Consider the following 21218-nt stretch of genomic DNA (forward strand, 5'->3'; position numbering starts at 1 on the left):
CCTCGAGCGCTTTGAAAGCCGAAGAGTGTGACCGGGAGGGTACCACGCGATGGGAAAGCGGCTGCTGTACACAGCTGGGAAAGGCAGCAGAGTGAAGAAGGGAGAAAACAGAGATGTGGAGCTGCTCGGCAGCCCTGAGACAGCTTCGTGCCGTTGGTAGGGAGTCTTTCGTGTGATTGCCAAGGAGCTAGGCGAGTGCCGAGGTCGAGGCGAGCGGCACGGCTGAGTCAGGCTGTGGTGCGAGGAGCGGCCGGTAGATGGCGCCATGAGCTTGGCACCGCCTCCGCACGGCCGCGGTGCTGCAGGGACGAAGCGGCGTGAGGGGGGCAGAAGCTACCGCAGAGGTTATCAGGCTCTCGGCCCCGCATCCTGATACGCAGACCCCTGTGCTCTCGGCTACAGAGGCGTCCCGAACAACTCTGGGTGTGCTGCTTCGACTCAGTTTTTGTTCTGCCGAGTCCTCGGCGTGCGTTATCCAACCTTCAGCCGAGGGACCGCGTGGAGGACGGGGAGGAATTTGCTTTGGAGCCGAAGGTTCCTGCCCCTGTCCCTTTCTCCTGCCCTTGAGTGCGGGAGCTGCCGCTCGCCCGCCTTGCAGGGAATGAAGGGCAGAGGAGTGACTCAGAAGGGAGCCTTTGTCCCTGCTAATCCCCTTGAGCCCACACTCGCCAATAAAAGGCATGGCTTTGTTCTCCAGTCCTGTTTTCCTCCCTCTCAGGACAGCCTCGCAGTTCTGCCTCCAAAATGCTGACTGGATTTTTTGAGAGGCTGCCAGCTACAACTTCAGAAGTTAGAACAGAAGAGCTCAGCCTCTCTGCCTCACCTCTGCCCTCCTCTTTTCTTTGGGTTTTGTTTGCTTTGTGCAGCATTCAGCTCTGTTACGCAAGAATTATGCAAACTTAATCCTATCCTTCCATCAAATTCATTTTCCTTTTTGGGTGTCCCAATTAAAGCAGACACTTCTCAGGTGGCAAGGAGTTAGCTTACTCCTTCGAGATGGGATAAATTCAGTGCCCAGGCACCATTGTGTCCTGTGGGAGTGGACAAGATACCAGAGGGGGATGTAAGGGGCAGCAGCCTGTCCTCTGGGCATGTTACCACCCTGGTAGGATGGAGCAATACTGGGTGGGACAAGTGCAGGGCAGAGGAAAGGGAGAGTTCTCACCATGGGCTGGTATTTTTTGATTTTGTGTTTTAGAGCCTTAAATTCTCCCAAGTTGGGAGCGTGGGCAAGCACACACACACCTAGGAGTGGGGGGGTCTCCCTTGTGTTCATATCCTGTCTGTGCCATCCTGGGTTTTCCGTGTCCCCTTGGGTTTGCCTGCAACCAGCATGATCCTCACACTCTCCTCTGCTCTAGCATGAATTTTCAGCAATCCTCCCTTGCACTCCAGTCCCAGGGGAAGAGCTGAGAGGGGGGCAGGAGGGCTGCGAGACTGGGAGCTGACACAGGAGTTAGGGAAGACAAAACCAGGGAGACTATAGCTTGTCTCCAATGGTTCATTCTCCTGCCACACCCTTCACAACCAGTGCATCTCATCTCATCTCATCTCATCTCATCTCATCTCATCTCATCTCATCTCATCTCATCTCATCTCATCATCTCATCTCATCTCATCTCATCCCAAATTTCTCATGCAATGTGGGCCCCTTGCTTGCCCACCAGCAACTCTCCAACCACTTCCTATATACCTCTCTCTGTACTCTGAGACTACTACATGTTCTCAGACACTCCTATAGTTCCCTCCTTGACCTCTCATTCCATGGAGAGAAGGGAAGCCACCCTCACTGCTCCAGTTTACAGGATGCTGTGTCCTTCTTTTGTTCTCTGCACCCATTGTAGCCAAGTGGCTGAGGATAAGGTAACAGGGAAGCATTCACAATTCCTGGACAGCTACAGAACCCTCCCATGAACCCTCAGCCAAGGGTTACTCCTTGTGCATGCAGCATGCTGAAGAATCTGGCCTTAGTTTTAAGCACACTTGAGGCCAAATTCTGATTTCCTTATGGCACTTTTCCAATCAAATGGAATAGCCCAGGGCTTAGACTGAGACATACAATCTCACTGATGTTTCAAATAGCTGTGCTTATTCTTACAACATGATGGTCTTGTTAGTAGTTGGAAGGCTTCAGAAATGTGCAGAACAGATGCAGGTAATTTAGAGTTTCCAGCCTTGGGAATATTTTGTGCCTGTTTGAAGCAGTGGGAAAGCTACCACCATTTCCATTGGGTACTGGGATGCCTCTGAGCTATTTGGCAGAATAAATTTGACCATCTTAATGAGTAAAGGAGCACTTAGGTTTTTCACTGGAGAAAATAATCAGCAGCAGTGAGCTCTTGAAATGGTTGTGTTATCACTTAGGGTATTTCATTAAAAAAACCCCAGAAACCTGAAGGCAGGAAAAAGAGAAAAAAGGACTTTCCCCCCCCCCTCTTAAATCTCTGGGCATTCAGAGCACCACAAACTAAATTTCTCCACACCCCCAAATGTACCATGCATGGAACAGGCTTCTTTTGGAAAGTGGTGCCATGAACCCCACAGTGCCTGGGATGTTAGTTAGATTACTTGTAATCCATCCAGGATGGGGAAAGGGAAGAGTTCTCTCAAGGACATCCATGGGATCATCCAGGACCATCAGGAAGGAGTCAAGTGCTTCCTCTGCAAAATGAGCCTGATGGCTTTAGTCCTGTGCCATGTGGCAGCTCCCCTTACCCAGAGAATAGCCAAACTGGCTACTTGAGGACAGTTGCAGCAGTAGAGCTGGTGACTGAGTGCATGATGAGATGAGTTTACCAAACCCTGTGTAACAAAGATGCACATTGTGTAGGAAACTCTGCTGAACCTCCTTCTGGACTCCCAATTCAATGGAGACATTGAACATCAATGAATCTAAGATTCTTACACATACCTATGGACCAGTTTAATCTTTGTACTTCTTGGCATGCCAGAGCAAGGACAGTCCAAGCATGATTCCTAATAGTGAGATCCTATGCTCTGGACCCACCATCCTTCAGCTTTCATTGCAGAAGAAGAACCATCCTGACAGATGCAGCTGCTTGCAGTCAGAACAGCCAGCTTCTGCTGTGCATATGCTTTAGTGACAGTTAACCTGAGTGTAAAAGGTACCATAACAGTGACAATTACAGCATAGCCACAGGGATGTCAGAGGTCTTTACATCCCATCTCACACTTGTCTGTTAGCATCTGGTCACGTTGTGCAAATGCCTGGAGTGGGCCATCCACAAGCATTATGTGTTTGATTTAAAAAGCATCATGGCCATTTAACTAAGTGTTGTGCTTCTATCTGACCTGGGAATTTGCCCAGCACTCAGACACTTGCTATTCCACAGGAGTGAAAACAGCCAGAAGTTGATTTATATTTGGAGGGAAAATGGCATGTCCAGTTGCTCCAACCCCTCTAAATTCACGCTGAGACCTTGGTCTAGCATGATCTTTTGTGTGTCTCCTGTTGTACAGTAGCTGGGCACAAGGCCACCCTAGCAAAGCCCCTGCCAGGAGCAGTGGCTCTAGCTCAGCATGCTGCACACCAGCCTCAGCTACACTGCATTTTTTTCCCCTCCCTCTTTCTGGCAGTTGCTTTTTCATTATTCACTAGAGCAGAAACTGGATGCTGTGACAACAAAGATCGTGCCACAGTCCTGCAGAGTCCCTCTCAGGCCAGTAAATAGTTGTTGATATTAAAAATAATCCATCCGGGCTTCTGCTCAGCATCAGAGGAAGAGAATGCAGAGGCTGTACAGGGCCTCCATGGCCACCTCTTAGTCATGCTGCTTTTAATGAGGTTTAATGAGGTTTAGCCATGCTCGTCAAGGCTCTGTCTCAGCAAGGAGCAGCAGTGTGGGAACATCTGGTTTGGGAGGGATGCCAGAGCTTAGCTGTGGTGCGGGACTCCATGGTCTAGCCTTGAGCTCTGTGGTAAAGGGTTGGACTTGGTGATCTATGAGGTCTCTTCCAACCTTGGTGATACTGTGATGCTGTGACCCTAACCTTCAGTAGGGCTTGCCTGATGACCACTGCATCATTGCCTCTACAGGTACCATAGGCACAGAGCACAGGCTGTGTCTCCACCTGCACTTGTGGGCAGCACCTCTGAGCAGAAGACATTCCTCTGCAACTCTGTCAAAGACTCTGAGTGAAAGCTTTCCTTGTGGTCTGTTTGCCTCAGGCATTTCCTTGTTTTTTTGAAAGTTCCTGCTATAATTGTCCTATTCCCTGGCTAGAGAATGGCCACAGAGATCCGGGACACTTCTGCACCTTCAAGCATTCTTGTCTCTGGTTTGTCTAGAGGTCTGGCAGGAGGTGCTCACCTTGGGTGGAGGTTTTCTGCTTTCCCCAAACTGGCTGACTTCCAGGTGTTTGAAAACCCTCTGGCAGCACTTGCTCAGGATGATGGTGCTTGTGGGTGCTCGCTGGTGTGAATAAAGATTGTGTTCTAGATACATTAAATATGCTATGCCCTGAAAAACCAGCATACAGAATCATAGAATCAACCAGGTTGGAAGAGACCTCCAAGATCATCCAGTCCAACCTAGCACCCAGCTCTATGCAGTCATATCAATGCCTCAAAAGGCACATAAAAAATTGTTGCTCTATTTCAGTTTCATTTTGCATGGAGTCATTTTACACAGCTAAGATGAAGCTGATTGGTATTTCCCTCTTGAGCAAAGGAATCAGTGAGTGGCAGAGAAGCATTTAGGGATTGCATAAAAGGTCAGAGAACAGCTTAAAGTGAAGTTGTGTCCTCAGAGCAATATTTAAATGCTTGCACTGCATGAGATCTGAAGCTACACACTGAAGAATGAGGAGAATACAAAGCATGATTCTGTGATTTCCTATGATATGAACTACTTTGTGGTCTGAGGTTAAAGCAGAGGTCCTACAAACACATATGCTTTTTGGCACAAAATTAGGATGACAGGATGATAGGATGTTAGGGGTTGGAAGGGACCCAAGGAGATCATCCAGTCCAACCCCCCTGCCAGAGCAGGACAATACTATCTGACACAGATCACAGAGGAACACATCCAGACAGGCCTTGAAAGGCTCCAGAGAAGGAGACCCCACAACCTCTCTGGGGAGCCTGTTCCAGTGCTCTGTGACCCTTCCAGTAAAGAAGTTCCCCTTATGTTGAGGCTGAACCTCTTTTGCTGCAACTTAACACCCATTGCTCCTTGTCCTATCACAGGGAGCAAGTGGGAAGGCAGCATCACATCTGTTGGTCTCCAATTAGAATCAGGTCACAGGTGCTTACTTCTATAAGTAGCACCTGTGGCTTTCAAAGTGCTGCTCAGCCATTGAGTCCTTTGGATACAGCTCCAGAGAGGTAAGAGGCTTGTGCAGAGACCTAACTTGAATTTTGTCTTCTGTCCAGCTCAAGTGCACCTAGGAGATATTTTCTCAGCTCTATACTCAGCAGGTATGGCACAGAGAGCAGCAGCCTTCAAGTAGCAGCTGCTAATTAGCCTCATCACAGCAACTTTATTTGACCTTAGAGAGTCTAGAAAACATTTCTTTCCTTTTCCTATTGAAAATTGCTTGTGTAAGACTGGACACCTGATGGCTATACTAATAAGTCAGGTCTCAGCCTAAAAGTATTCCCTAAAAGATTTTGTTCTCCATCCTTCAGTGTCCCTAGCCTGCGTCTTCAAGTAACACCTTGAGGCCAGACCCTTCACGAGCCCAAATACCTGCTCTCCCCAGGTAGCAGTTATCCTCTGAAACTAGACCAGGCTGCAGACAGAAGGAATTGGATGCCAATCAACATGGTGAGTAAATCAGATGAGTGCTGGTGGGTTTTTTTTTTTTTAGGTATCCTAAGTTTCTTTTTTATGCACTTTTCTCTGTGTCTAAATGCTATCTGATTTTATCCTGTGAGATTCTGAGAGAGAGGGCTGGGGGGGGGGGTGTTTGATCCTGCATTTGTACAGCACTTTGCACAAGTTCTAAGTGCTGCCATGACATGTATGTGTTCTAAAAATTGCTCTGTGTCTAATAAGTTATGTTGCTTCCTGGTCTCATGAGGAGGTGCACAAATAACCTCCACACCTAATGTCTGGACTAGCTCTATAGGTGAAATAAACCAACATAGCTGCCTCTATGGTAGCAAGATTGCTGTATTTAACCTGGCAGTCACTGAAATATTACATGTGGCTAGAGAGTTTTGCCAGAACTTTCTCATATGCACCTGCCTCTGTAAGAGATCATTTAGTAGCAGGCAGTGCTGGTTATCTCCTACCACCTATCAGCCTTTCAGACAGAAGTAGTTGCCTGGAGGACCTGGTTTCATTTTTGTGCTTACAACTGTCCTGGAATTCAGCAGAAACCTCTTTGAGCACAGCCCTATGAGGAGAGGCTGAGGGAGCTGGGATTGGTTAGCCTGGAGAAGAGGAGGCTCAGGGGTGACCTTATTGCTGTCTACAACTACCTGAGGGGTGGTTGTGGCCAGGGGGAGGTTACTCTCTTCTCTCAGGTGGCCAGCACCAGAACAAGAGGACAGCCTCAAGCTACACCAGGGGAGATTTAGGCTGGAGGTGAGGAGAAAGTTCTTCCCTGAGAGAGTCATTGGACACTGGAATGGGCTGCCCGGGGAGGTGGTGGAGTCGCCGTCCCTGGAGCTGTTCAAGGCAGGATTGGATGTGGCACTTGGTGCCATGGTCTGGCCTTGAGCTCTGTGGTAAAGGGTTGGACTTGATGATCTGTGAGGTCTCTTCCAACCTTGGTGATACTGTGATACTGTAAAATAAATAGGCAGCTCTGATACATGATACAAATTTGGCTCAAAGTATGTTTAGAGGAGGGACACTTTATCTTTCCTAGCCATTTAGATAAAGAAGAGGGGGAAAAAACAACTAAGACACATATAAGACAAATAGGATGGTTGGAGGTGTGGAGTTAGAAGAGCACACTGTGTATTCATGAGTGTCTGTACAGGCAATCCCCCTTTGAAATGGGGAGAGGCAGCATCTTGGTTCCCAAATGCAAGGATTTGTTGTCTCACTGTCAGCTTGTTGAATGTCACCAAGGTGTCTCAGCTGGCAGTTTTGCTGTGCTAAGTGCTGCATGTGGTCAAACCACTGAAGAGAAGTGAAATGCTCCTGGCGCTGGCAGCTCATTTCCCTTGGTCTTGGGGCAAACTCCACCAACTTCTGCGTTGATCCTGTTCTGTGCTGAGGGCAGAAGGAACTCAGCCTTGACATAGCTTTTAGTCAGGACACATGTAAACCTCAAGTAGTGCTATCTTGAGCACAGAAGCTCGCTCTATTCACACAGCAGTGTTTGTGTACGTGCAAAACTGGGCGTGTAGCGCAGGGCAAACTGAATTGCTGTGACATTTTTGTGATCAAAAACCTGACACAGAGTTAAAGAAAATGGTCCTATTTTCTCCTGGCCAAGCCTCACTGGGGAAACTCCAGCAAACTCAAGTGATGTTTGGCCTAGAAAGTGAGGGTGTTGGCATAAGCATAAAATGAAGCATCCAAATGCTCACAGATGATTTATGAGAACTCCTAATGACTTTACTGCCATTTCCAACAGCTGCCTGAGCTCCTTCCACACCATCCTCTCATCTGAGAGCAGGAATTACCCTCCTTTTCCCTAAAAGCTAAATCTGACTGAGCAGGCTGCCTTTGCAGATGCCCATGAGATTCAATGCCCCCTGGAAAACCAAACACCTCCCTTTAGCAGGTAGTGTTTCCCCTCCTGGAAGCACAAAGCCTGTGTGTAGTGGATACGACTTCAACTGGGGAAAATCTAGCACCATCAGATGGGCTGTGTGAATGCAGGCAGTGTTATCTGACTCAGGCTCTCTACTCACTTGTTCATCTCTTCCTATTGACCTGATGCTCAGTTTGTTCTGGCGTATGCTTTTACATAGGTCCTTCTTCAGTCTTCACCTGCACCTCCTGTTTTTAGGCCAGTGGACCTCTGAGGGTTCTACACAGCCATGGTTAATGCCCTGCAGGGAATTGCTGCAAGTTCTGAGGAAGAGGATCTGAGATTTTTGACGTTCCTGTCAACCTGACTATCTTGAGGTTGGAAGAATTAGTGTTATTACCCAGCTCGTGGGGCTTAGCCACAGTCCAGACAGTGCCCAAATGCTTTCAGGGGACTCTGTCTTGTTGGACATTGAGACTTGAATCTTCCTGGCCTCTGGGGAAAGAGGCAGACAATCTCTCACCTTGTCTCCTGGCTTCTTCTGGACTATCTGTTATGTCCAGGAATTCTAAGCAGGACTTTCAGTGCAGAGGCAGATGTTGAGCAGTCCCAGCACGATGTCACTCTCATCACACAGGCTGATCGTGTGCAGGCATCCAGGGTCTGCTCCTGGTAACTGGTGGCAGTGGAGTTTACAGGCAAGCAATAAGCAGCAGGCAACAGCAGAGCAGAGAAGCAAAAGCAGGTTGTTTACCTGCATATCTCCTTTTATCCATGTGGGCTGAGATGAATTGCCCTTTGGACACAGAATAGCCAATCAGGATGGTAGGTAGCCAAACCTTATCATATTAGGCAAAGCCATAGGCTCACTGTTCCCTAATGTGGGAAAAGCACAGACCTTGCACTAGGCAGGCACAAGCTAAGTGTGTGCAGCTTACCACAGGACCCTGGGCAGGCCAGACTCAGTGGCTCCAGGTTCTTTTGTGTGCATTTCCCATGCTTGCCTCTCTGGTGGAGCAGAAAAGCATGCCTAGGTGAGGCAGGACATGAATAAGCTTATCTTGGGCCCATCAGGCCTACCACAAGAGGCAGGCATGCTCTGGTCAATGCAGTATGTGCTGTTCTGGTCAGATGGTTAGTGCAGAGGGGGAAAAGTTTCCCAGGGATGATTCACAGATTCCTTGTGATGAATGTGCTTAGGTTTGCCTGAGATGAGATCATCCTTCACAAAGCTGCAGAAGAGGGTTAGCTGTTGGTTTGGTCTCCATCCCATGCATGTAGAAAGAGGCAACAGCCCCAGTGCAGAGCCCAGCACTGGCACACATCCCTCTCCAAGGGCTGAGCCAATACAGGAAACTCTGCCAGACCCTCCTTTGCCTACTGGATTAATATCTGCAGATTGCTCTGGAGGCAGAATATCAGCAGACCCTTGGAATTTGGTCAGCAGTCATAACCAGCAGCATGCTTACAGTGTGGCCGTTTGAGCTGATCCTCTAGCTCAGACATAGGGGAGAGATGAACATTCCAGGGATAGGCCACATAAATGGCAACAATAGATAAATTAATATCATTTCATTGGAGCATCAAGAACTTAATGTCTAGAAGCACAGTTTGTTCTGCCCCTTCTCCTGCTGGCTTCTGCTGCTGCAGCTTCGCCTATCTTCCCCGGCTGCTGTTTTGGCTACTGCTGCTTCGCCGCCGCCTGACCTCTCCCCCATCTCCCTTAAGGTTATTGTATTGTTGTTTTTTTCCTTCCTTCCTTCTCTAGTTATTATTTCTCTTTACATTGTTATACTATAAGAAAATACAATTTCATCTTTCCCTGACTTTCAAAAAAAGTAGGGGGTTTTGTGTTGTGAATTTTCTTCCCGGGGGAGGGATCAGCCCAAACCTGGGACATACAGGCAGGGACAGAAACAGGAAAAAAAACCCCAAAGAAACACTGCAGGCAGTGCTAAGATCAGAGTGGCTTTTATTTTAGCTCTGGAGGTGGTTTTCCCCATTGAATTGTGTTCAGTAGTTAAAAAGCACATTCATTTCTTCATTACCACGGCATATTGGACGCCCTTGTTCTTCGGTTGTTTTGATTTCTAGCTATTTGAGCGTTTAATAAGGCTCTGTGTTTGTTTAAGGAATTATTGCCCACCCAATGGAAAGATAATGGGAAGCTGTAGCCTTGCCAAGTTGGTTTTATGCTTCAATAAAACAACAAGCAATTTACACGAGGCCATAAAACGCTGCCCTGCGTCCCCAGCGAAGAAACGCAACGCGACGCTTGGAGGGATGTCTAGCTCAGGAAATAAAGCCACTCTCCCTCAATGCACTCCATAAAACTAACTAGGGATAAAATTCCCCTTGCACTCTCCTTTTTCCCAGAAGTTTGGAAAAATGAGCACAAGATACGCTTGAAAACCTTGTAAAGTATCAGCCTGGTTTGTCCCAAGGTGCACTTCTGTCTGCAGGAAAGCAGACTGACTGCTCCTTAAGACCTCCAAAGGGGCAGGGGTTTGATCATGTACTTCATCACATACTGATCAGGCCACACCTTGAGTACTGTGTCCAGTTCTGGGCCCCTCAATTCAAGAGAGATGTTGAGGTGCTGGAAGGTGTCCAGAGAAGGGCAACAAAGCTGTGAGGGGCCTGGAGCACAAACCCTATGAGGAGAGGCTGAGGGAGCTGGGGGTGTGCAGCCTGCAGAAGAGGAGGCTCAGGGCAGAGCTCATTGCTGTCTACAACTATCTGGAGGGAGGTTGTAGCCAGGTGGGGTTGGTCTCTTCTCCCAGGCAACCAGCAACAGAACAAGAGGACACAGTCTCAAGTTGTGCCAGGGGAAGTATAGGCTGGATGTTAGGAGGAAGTTCTTCACAGAGAGAGTGATTGGCATTGGAATGGGCTGCCCAGGGAGGTGGTGGAGGCACCATCCCTGGAGGTGTTGAAGCAAAGCCTGGGTGAGGCACTTAGTGCCATGGTCTGGTTGACTGGCTAGGGCTGGGTGCTAGGTTGGCCTGGCTGATCTTGGAGGTCTCTTCCAACCTGGTTGATTCTATCATCTCTCTTTTCTCCTTGAGCTCTGTTGCTTTTAGAGCCTTGCCTGTGTGATGGTTTGGGTGTTCCCCACCCCCCCACACTTTGGAAAATCATCCAGACCAGACTCAGCGAGCTCTGGAAATTGAGTGAAGCTTTTATTTACAGTTTAGCACAAGATACAAGCAGATATTTACTATATATGTGCAGTTATAGACAGAAATAGACAAGGTAGAAGGCAATACAGAAACACAGCAACCCTCCCAGAAACCTGACTCCCCAGGAGGGGCTCACAACTGCCCTTTCACCTTCTCCCACCCCTCTACCTTACCCTAGACATTGCCTTGTGCCCAAGGATGAATGGGGGGTTGGCCAGGGGGGGTTGGGAAGCAGGTGGATTAATCAGGTTAGGTTAGAGAAAGAGAAATGCAGCTCAAAGCCTGGACAGAGAGCAACTCCTGACTCCCTTATCTATGTTTGGATTCTTGCTCTTATACCTCTCAGCAAGCCTATGAGTGAAGTAGACATCACCACTGTTTCCTTTTCACAGCCTGTAATCCAGTTCTTCTCACCAAAACATTCTAGCTAGCTTCAAACTAGCACACTGATGAATGATAAAGTCAGAATCTTCTTAAATACAAAATAAACCCTGGCACAAAGATTAAGGCTTCTGCATATTTCTTTTGCCATTAACATTCAGCTTCTCCTGAGAAGTCTCCCTCCTCCTTCCATAAGGATCCAACCCATTCAAGCCATCCGCTTGTCACTGTGATGGATTAGTGCAGCAAAAGGTTGCTGAAGCTTTTAGCTCTCCTCCTCTGGGCATATACTTCAAAAAGCACCCTTGGCCTGGCAAACTGAATGAATTTCACTCCTAGTCCTGAAGGCTTGGCCAGGAGGATGCTTGGGAGAACGGATCACTGTTCTCTGGAAAAATTACAGGGGTCAAAGGAGTAACCACACTCTAATTTCTAACAGCTGAGATCTTCGATGCAAGGAGCAGACACAAAAGCAGCACTGTCTGTGGCTTACTTATTTTTGACTAGAAGCTGTATTACAGAAAGGAGAAAATTAAGGAAAGCTGGGTCCTTGCTACTGTATTTAGACATCATCTCATCTTGGCTACCCTCCTCAGTCTTTTTTTTGTTTGGGACAAGTCCCAAAGGTAATGCAATCTGGGGGAGAGGGAGCAAGTGAGTGTAGACTATTTTTAGGAATTGGAGTAAGACTTAAGACCTGCTCCCCCCTGCCACATCTATCCTCAGCCAAAAAAGGCCCTGATGAAACTGCTGGAGCTGTAGCAAAAAGCTGGTGCCAGTGACACCCTCTTTACTACAGTAGAGAGCATCTCAGGAAGGAGAGTCAGGAGATCTGGTTCTGTCCTAAGTGATTTCAGGCCACTCACTTGCCTGCTTGAGTATTCTGGGGATCTACTCCCTGTGGGCCTTCTCCTGATGCCCTTGGAGGATCAGACACTAATCACAGCAACATCAGCTTTCACAGAGCACTTACACCACAGGGATCACAGAGGAGATTTCCCTTCTCGTTCTTCAGCAGTGTTTCTCTTCTATAATTTCTCTAATTATAGGGAGCACTTCAATGAGACAAGATATTTTCCACTCTGTTATCACCATTTGGGATTTGCTGCTCCAGCCATATGTTCCCCAGCTGATGTTAGTCACCCTCTGCTGTGCCACCACCAGCTGGCATGCAGCTGACACTTGGCATCCCTTAGAAAGGGAGGAGATGATGTCATGGAAGAGCTCAAGGTGCATACTGATCTCACAGGTTTGGGGTTTATCTTGAGCAAACTGGAGTCACTTGTACCACTGCTCCACCATACCCCACGGGTTTGATACTCATATTTTCCTGTACCTTATACCACTGTAAAACCAGGATAAATGTGCTGCTGCAGGGGAACTCATCCAGCTTTGCTTCTGCTCTAACAAAGACTAAAAATTAGCCATGGGGGAAGAGAAGTGAAGAGAAAAGGGAACATGTCATCTCTTGGGTTGGCAGAACTGTTCCCAATCAGAATGTTTTCCACTGGCTTGCAGCAGCTCTGCAAGTAATGGTGTCATTAAGCCACCCATTCCAGCCTCCCCTCACTGTTTCCAGCCCTGCATAGAACTCATGCAGCATCCATCTTTCCTTAACTATTGACACAGGTGCAAAGGATGGAGTAAGAGGATGAATGATAGTGCAATCTCCTGCACATCTCTCCTGGTTCCTTTTAGTTGGACTTTTCAGCTGGGGCTAATCAAGGCAGTTCCTCATGGGCTGGAGGCCAGCAGGTACTATTGCTGCTGTTTTTTATCAAGGTGATACCAAGCAATGCACAATAGCTGCCATGGATGCATCTCCAGGTGAATCCTTGGTCCACTGCATGCTCACACCCCAGCTTTGGTATCTGTTTTCTCTCATTTGCCCCACGGCCACCAATTTTGGCTTCAGTGCTCTGCCTCCCAAATTACATCTGTGAGAAAAGACCAGGAGCCCCAGAGTGCTGGTATTGCACCCCAGAGTACCAATTGGAGCACCAATATGGCTATGTCACTGTTCTCCACCTTTATTGCAGTGATGCAGTGGCTTATATGCTAGCTTGGAAGAGGCATGCATAGTTAAGAGTGGTACATGTGGAAGGCACAGATAGGCTTAAGGTTATGTGTGAGGTACAGATAGGTTAAACTTACATAAACAACTTGTAGGGTCAGCCTCCTGCAGCCAGCAGACCCTGCCTCCTGCAGCTGCATGTGGGGGTATGCTTTACCATCTTAGTTCCTGCCTCTGGGATGGACTCAAGGACACTCTGCAGCACAGGTTGCTCATGTTTATCAATTCATGTCCTCTGTTAGCAAGAAATCATGACTATTACAAGAAATGTTAAGAATCAGAGTTCTGTTTGCTTTCCCAGGGATGATTTCCCTTAAGACAGGATTTTGCTCAGATGTCCCTCATTGGTTATGTCTTTCCCACATCTGGATGAGAAGCACTGTGCCAACAACCTGTCTGCCTAGCAGCTACAGTGAGGTGAGTTTTTATGTATGTAGCATTAGCAGTCTATTTTAGGATTCTCTAGGATGAAAACTGCTGTCACATAAACCTAACACCTTGCAGTAAGAAATTATTCTGCCAAAAGCACTTTGGAGTATATTAATTTTAACCACCTCTGGGACTTTATGTTCATGATTTGCTCCAACATCACTCTCTTTCAGATTATTGACTTTTAACCAGGGCATGTCTTTGAGGAGATCAGGGATCAGGTACTGAGCTATGCTAACTTATACTTTACCATCCCTTGTGTTGCAGATGATCAGCCTGTAGATGCTGATTTATGGCTTTTGGTTGGATTTAGGCAGAACTGCATTAACTTACAACGTGGTCCACAAAAATGGAGCCACAAGAAACTTGATACTTGTGAAAGAAGTGAGCTTGATGTATTTTATAGTCTCTCAGCCCCCTGCCTTTTCACTGAATCATGAAACTGAAATTTGGAGAAGAGTGGCAGCTAAAAAGCCTCCTGCTCTGCCATGCTGCCATGGCCCTGCCTGGCATGGCAGTGCTTCCAGTTATCACTGCTGGGCTCAGCTGTGCCTCTTATAGAATCATAGAATCAAACAGGTTGGAAGAGACCTCGAAGATCATCCAGCCCAACTTATCCCCCAGCCATAGCCAGTCAACTAGACCATGGCACTAAGTGCCTCATCCAGCTTCAAGGGAGCTTCTCTCTGCTGCATGTGTCCTACTATTAACAAATTCATTTCTCAGCCTCTTGGTCTTCCATTACAGCTCTTTCTCCTCTGAAGTTAGGGCAGGACAATAGGTTTCCCCCAACTCTCCTTTCTCTCCTTTTGGGTTGCCCTCCTAGAGGGCCTCTTCCTGCTGCCTGATATTTCCTTCTTTCTTACCACAATAGGTGGGGCCTGGCTCTCTCAGAAAGCTCTGTGGGGAAAGGAAACACTTATTCTTGGAGAACTACTCTATCACTGCTAGGCAATATGGGGAGAAAGGTCTGTGGATAAAGCCTTGTTGTTTGCAAGCTATGTTTTGGGTTGGGATGCAGCATCTACCCCACCTGGCTCAGCACACCTTCTGGCTTTCATATAATCTTATTTTGAAATGTTTTACAAGTGCTGCAAGATGTTTTGAGACCAGACAAGAACTGATAAAGGGAATGACAAAAGTAATAAATGCATTAAGGTGGCCAGATTATGAATCGTAGAATGATAGAATCAACCAGGTTGGAAGAGACCTCCAAAATCATCCAGTCCAACCTAGCATCCAGCCCTATCCAATCAACCAGACCATGGCACTAAGTGCCTCATCCAGGCTTGCTTCAACACCTCCAGGGACAGTGACTCCACCACCTCTCTGGGCAACCCATTCCAATGCCAATCACTCTCTCTGGCAACAACTTCCTCATAACACCAACCTATACTTCCCCTGGCACAACTTGAGACTGTGTCTGCTTGTTCTGTTGCTGCTTGCCTGGCAGCAGAACCCGATCCCACCTGGCTACAACCTTCCTTCAGGTAGTTGTAGACAGCAATGAGGTCCCCCCTGAGCCTCCCCTTCTCCAGGCTAAACAACCCCAGCTCCCTCATGCAGAGAAAAATGTGGCCACAATGGATTTTGATGGAAACATCAAATGAACTCCCATTAACAGATGTAAATTACTTCAGGCAGCTTTTGAGGGGTCCTTGAGTATTTTCACTAGTGCCCCCCATCTCAATTTCACCAACTGGTTTTCCCATGTCACTCAATAGCAGCTGCATTCCAACATAAACAATCCTGTTGCAGGCAGCAGAGCTGTCAGAGTGAGGAAACCTGGGAATCAACTCTGCTAGATGTTTACCCCAGAGTTTGGTTGTGGTTTTCATTGGGAGCTCTTCCCTGGAGAGAGGATGAGTCCACAAACATCCATGCCAGCTGCATGGGAGCCTGGGCGATTCAGTCTGAATGCTCTCATCTCCAGCAACAGCTTGATTTTGGGCAGAAGAGTAGGTTTTGCAATGTGTGGCATGTCTCCACCACCTCACCTGCTGAATCCTTATCAGTCCTTCTGCCAGAGGCTAGATGGGTTCCTTGATGAGCTTCTCCAGTGTGTGCTGCTGCATGCAGAAGGGAGCTCTGCAGCTGTGCTGTCTGCCAGGTAGAGTAGAGCGTGTCCAGGAGCAGCCTTGGCTTACTGCCTTTTCTTGCCTTCCAAATGAAGTATGGAGAACAAGAGAAGCAGCACCCTGAATATGTGCTCCAGATGTGGATCTGCATCACTACAGACAACTTGTCTTCTAAGATGAGCATCCAAAGCTTTCTGAACTAGCTGGGTTGTCCCAGCCAGACAAAAGAGCATTCTGTGTGAAGTAAGTGGACCACAGGTCCAGGGTAAATCTGGGATGAAATTTGACTGCTTAAAAGGAACCAATCTTGGTTGGATCCAACAAAATGTTGGTGAAGAAGGCAGAAATTAGGTACTTGATAGTGTGCATGGACAAGGACCTTCTACATACACAGCAAAGGAGCATCTGGAAGATGCTTAGCACAGAGGGCAGGTGGAACCAGTTGCAAGTGGGCATTAACTGGCTGCAATGATGATAGCATGGGAAAGGGAGAGAAACATCACCTGTGGCTCTGTCCCTCCTAGATGAATTTCACATCCTTCAAAGATTCCTCAAACAGGCTGCCTCAACTAGCAGATTCCATTCACTGTGTGTGGGACCTTCTAGAGCTGTAGCCAGACTCTGGCTGTGCATGCACACGCTCTACACTTGACCCATTATTTTGGCAGTGTCACCAACTTCAGTCCAATTACAGCAGTCATGAACTGGACCCTGTTCACCCTCTGAAACTGAAACCACCACAGTTTACAGCTGGAGTTCAGACTGTTACACAATGAAACCATTCACACGTCTCATTAACTCTGGACTATGCATTGAAAATAACTGGGTCATATGCTTAAACTTTCTGCTTGTCATTTATAGGTACCTTCCTGCTCACAGCAACAGCTCTCTCTAAATACATAGCTTTTTTTTGGTGTGGTGCTGTCAGTGCAGGAAAAGTGCTATGTAAACCACAGCATAGTAATTCCTTAATGTTATTGTCGTCATCCTAAACAATATAGGTCATAGAATCTCTCTTTTGAGGCTTCATGTGAGCTTACTCAAAATTTAGCTGGCCTTTGGAGGTGGCCAAAAGGTTTGTAATCCAGAGTCATGGGTTAAGAAAAAAGGAAACCTCCCACTTCTCTTCACTGCACCCATTCCCAAGTTATGGAGAAGGAGCACAGAATCCACCTGCCTCCCTCCGTTGCCATCTCAGATTTGCAGGGTGAGAAATGAACTCCACAGTAAATTAGAGATTAGGTGTCTTGACATTCATCTACTATTCCAGAAAGCTCAAAGTAGAATCATAGAATCAACCAGGTTGGAAGAGACCTCCAAGATCAGCCAGTCCAACCTAGCACCCAGCCCTAGCCAGTCAACCAGACCATGGCACTAAGTGCCTCATCCAGGCTTTTCTTCAACACCTCCAGGGATGGTGCCTCCACCACCTCCCTGGGCAGCCCATTCCAATGCCAATCACTCTCTCTGCCAACAACTTCCCCCTAACATCCAGCCTAGACCTGCCCTGGCACAACTTGAGACTGTGTCCCCTTGTTCTATTGCTGGTTGCCTGGCAGCAGAACCCAACCCCACCTGGCTACAGCCTCCCTTCAGGGAGTTGTAGACAGCAATGAGCTCTGCCCTGAGCCTCCTCTTCTGCAGGCTGCACACCCCCAGCTCCCTCAGCCTCTCCTCATAGGGTTTGTGTTCCAGGCCCCTCACCAGCTTTGTTGCTCATCTCTGGACACCTTCCAGAATCTCAAGATCTCTCTTGAATTGAAGGGCCCAGAACTGGACACAGTCATATAATATATAACAACAACAATAATAATAATAATATTAATGTAATAACACAAATTAGTCATTTAAAATAATAATATGTAACAGTAATAAAACAATATAATAATAAAACAATAAATAAAATAGTGAAAATGTAATCCTACAAATTAATAATAAAAATAATATGTAACAACAAGATAACAATATAATAACCCAATAAATAATAAAATAGTTTAAAATTAATACTACAAATTATGTTTAAAATAATGATATATAACAATAAAGCAATCTAATAATAACCCAATAAATAATAAAATAGTTTAAAATTAATACTACAAATTATGTTTAAAATAATGATATATAACAATAAAGCAATCTAATAATAACCCAATAAATAATAAAATAGTTTAAAATTAATACTACAAATTATGTTTAAAATAATGATATATAACAATAAAGCAATCTAATAATAACCCAATAAATAATAAAATAGTTTAAAATTAATACTACAAATTATGTTTAAAATAATGATATATAACAATAAAGCAATCTAATAATAAACCAATAAATAATAAAATAGTTTAAAATTAATACTACAAATTATGTTTAAAATAATGATATATAACAATAAAGCAATCTAATAATAAACCAATAAATAATAAAATAGTTAAAGTCATACTACAAATTGATAATAAAATGATATGTATTGACAAGATAATATAATAAACAAATAACAAAATAGTTAAAGTAATAATACAAATTAATAATTAACATATAACAAGATAATATAATAAACAATGACTAATACCATAATTAATAATTCAAATTAATAATTAAATAGTATGTAACTACAATATAATAATGTAATAAAGCAATGAATAATAATTGAAAAGTAATAATATGAAATAATAATTATAATAATACATAACAAGATAACAGTATAATAATAAAACAATAAATAATAAACAATTAAAAATCAATAACATAAATTAACAATTTAAATAATAATATATAATGATGATGTAATAAAGTCAATAAACAGTAAAAATAATTTCAAAACAATAACAAAAATGTTACTATAAAATAATAATATAATAATAATGTTAATTTACAGAGCTAATGCTTCCTCAGTCACTCATCCTTTCACTCCATCCCAAACCTAGACTGGGTTTCTGTGACTCTGATGATAAGACTTCTCCTAGTAGGAGAGTCCCAAAATGTGCTGTCTAATTATTATTGCAGCACAGCTGATTGTTAGGCATTAATTTCCTGCCATCACTTAACATCCACAATAGATTAAAGAAAAAAAGCTTTTGGGCAGGTGGAGTTATTCTGCTGAATTCAGGCCTGGATTTGGCTCTAAATAATGAAGTACTTCAGTGATGGTTTCCTTCATATATTCATGCGCTTCTGTACATGAGGCAAGGACCAAAGCCCTTTGGTGAGAGGGTGTTGTGCTTTCCATCTGATTCAAAGCTCTCTCACTAAGGTATGTGGCTGAAGAGGTGACTTGTGTTTGATTTGGGAATGAAGAAGTTTGTCCATGAATTAAATACGAAGGCAAAGCCTAGCAATGCAACAGAGAGGGCTTGAAACTTAGGTCTGCTTGTGAAACAGAGGTTGAAAGGACATTTTGAAAGGCATTCTGAAATTTGCTCTTATCTCCTTGCCAAGTCACCAGTGGTTTGACCCACATATCAGAGTTGTTCTCAAGGACTAATGAAACAAAAAAAAGCTTCAGATGAATCTATTTACGTAGGAGGTCTTTCAGAGCAACTGCACAGGGGCCAGGATCAACATCTGAACACGGGCTGGGGTGTAACATTTTTAGAATTATTCCTTTCATGAGAGGCATGAGGGATGATGCATCAGGCATCTGGAGGCCTGATTCACAGGTTTAACATCCTAAACTAGTCATTGCTCAGCTGTGTCAAATCCTGCCTTTATACCTGTGCAGCTTCTAAACCCTACTCCTTTCCAGCGCTGAAGGCGAGCCCTTGCCTAGCATGCTGCTGGCTGTAGCAGCTGCACTGCTGAGCTGCTGTGGTTCAGATCTTCTGCAAGAACAAGACCCCCACCAGCAGACCAGCAAACCTCTTTCCATCGTTGCTGCTTTTTCATTCAGGCAGTAACCAAGGATGTAAAAATAAAGGTGGTTGCTCAAGGTTCTCCCCCTCTACTCCACTCTGGTGGGACCCCACCTGGAGTGCTGCATCCAGTTCTGGAGCCCCTGTTACAAGAGGGATGTGAATGTGCTCTACTTCACTCTGGTGAGACCCTACCTGAAGTACTGCATCCAGTTCTGGAGGCCCTATTACAAGAGGGATGTGGAGATGCTGGAGTGTGTCCAGAGAAGGGCCGTGAGGATGCTCAGAGGGCTGCAGCAGCTCTGCTATGAGGACAGACTGAGAGAGTTGGGGCTGTGCAGTCTGGAGAAGAGGAGGCACTGAAGTGACCTTCTTGTGGCCTTTCAGTATCTGAAAGGAGCCTACAAAAAAGCTGGGGAGGGACTTTTCAGGATATCAGGGAGTGACAAGACTGAGGGGAATGGAGTGAAGCTGGAGATGGGTGGGTTCAGCCTGGAGGTGAGGAGGAAGTTGTTGAGCATGAGAGTGGTGAGAGCCTGGAATGGGTCGCCCAGGGAGTTGGTTGAGGCTCCATCACTGGAAGTGTTTAATGCCAGGCTGGCTGAGGCTGTGGCCAGCCTGACCTAGAGTAGTAGGGTGTCCCTGCTCATGGCAGGGGGGTTGGAACTAGATGATCCTTGTGGTCCTTTCCAGCCCTGACTGATTCTAGATACTCCATGTTGAGTGCCTTGTATGTGCCAACAATTTTTTTGCATTTTGTCCTAATTTGGTAGCAATGAAGCAAGAAGGTGAGGGAAAGCATGAATTTTTGTGAACATAGCAAGCATGGCCCCAGGGAAGAGGGGGACTGCAGGGCTGGGATAGTGGCAGTCTGGTCATAGACTTGGTGGGTGGCTATAGAGAAAATGAAAGGAAACACAGCAGAATTAGACTGCAAGGTGTCAACACTAAGAAGCTTCTCTTTGCTGTTTCAAAAAGGACTTTTAGAAACATCTGGATCAGAAAATGAATCTGTCTGAAACAAAATGTTTTGTCTGACTTCATTCTCTCTCTTAACCATTCATGTTTTTTCTGCATCCCTTCCTGTGCAGGGCCTCAGTGTTATCACTGCACATGCAGAAATGTCACTGACTTGGAAACAATGTGGAATTACAAACAACATCAAAGAGATCATCTGAAGTACATCCTTCAGAAAGTGCACACAAAGAGCCAGTTGCTTTGTCTTTGTGGTTTGGGGTAGAGCTGACTCACTGTAAACTTGTGCAGTCACCAGTGGCACCTCTGTGCCACTTTAGAAGGCTGAAGTAGCTCTCTCACATAACTTCTTTTCCCCAGGAGTGCTGATAACCCTTCCCTTGCAAAAGGCTTTATCTGGACCTGAGAACATATATTGCACAGGCAAATGGTTACAGCATTTACCTTTCTCACTGGTAAATCTCCTCTGGGGTGTTTGGTTCTTGCATTGGGAGTCCCAGCCCCAGCATGCCAGTCTAGCAGGGCAGAGGGATGGAGGAACACTCAGACCTTTAAAATGTTTTGTGCCAATTTG

At 45.8% G+C, this 21218-nt stretch overlaps 1 long non-coding RNA gene across 3 annotated transcripts; it reads left to right on the forward strand.

The window, feature by feature from the left end:
* The first annotated feature begins 5312 nt into the window (after window positions 1–5312).
* Window positions 5313–21192, forward strand: LOC135186819 (uncharacterized). Of its 3 annotated transcripts, none has more exons than XR_010307119.1 (6): window positions 5313–5347; window positions 5651–5789; window positions 12290–12470; window positions 12870–12995; window positions 13616–13731; window positions 20761–21192. It is a non-coding gene; the product is annotated as an uncharacterized LOC135186819 (long non-coding RNA). The 3 variants fall into 3 exon arrangements; XR_010307121.1 differs by lacking the exon at window positions 20761–21192 and adding an exon at window positions 14011–14214; XR_010307120.1 differs by lacking the exon at window positions 12290–12470 and having other exon boundaries at window positions 20761–21190.
* Window positions 21193–21218: the final 26 nt, after the last annotated feature.

Source organism: Pogoniulus pusillus, chromosome 26 (genome assembly GCF_015220805.1).
Source record: "Pogoniulus pusillus isolate bPogPus1 chromosome 26, bPogPus1.pri, whole genome shotgun sequence".
In the NCBI taxonomy this organism is placed as follows: domain Eukaryota; kingdom Metazoa; phylum Chordata; class Aves; order Piciformes; family Lybiidae; genus Pogoniulus; species Pogoniulus pusillus.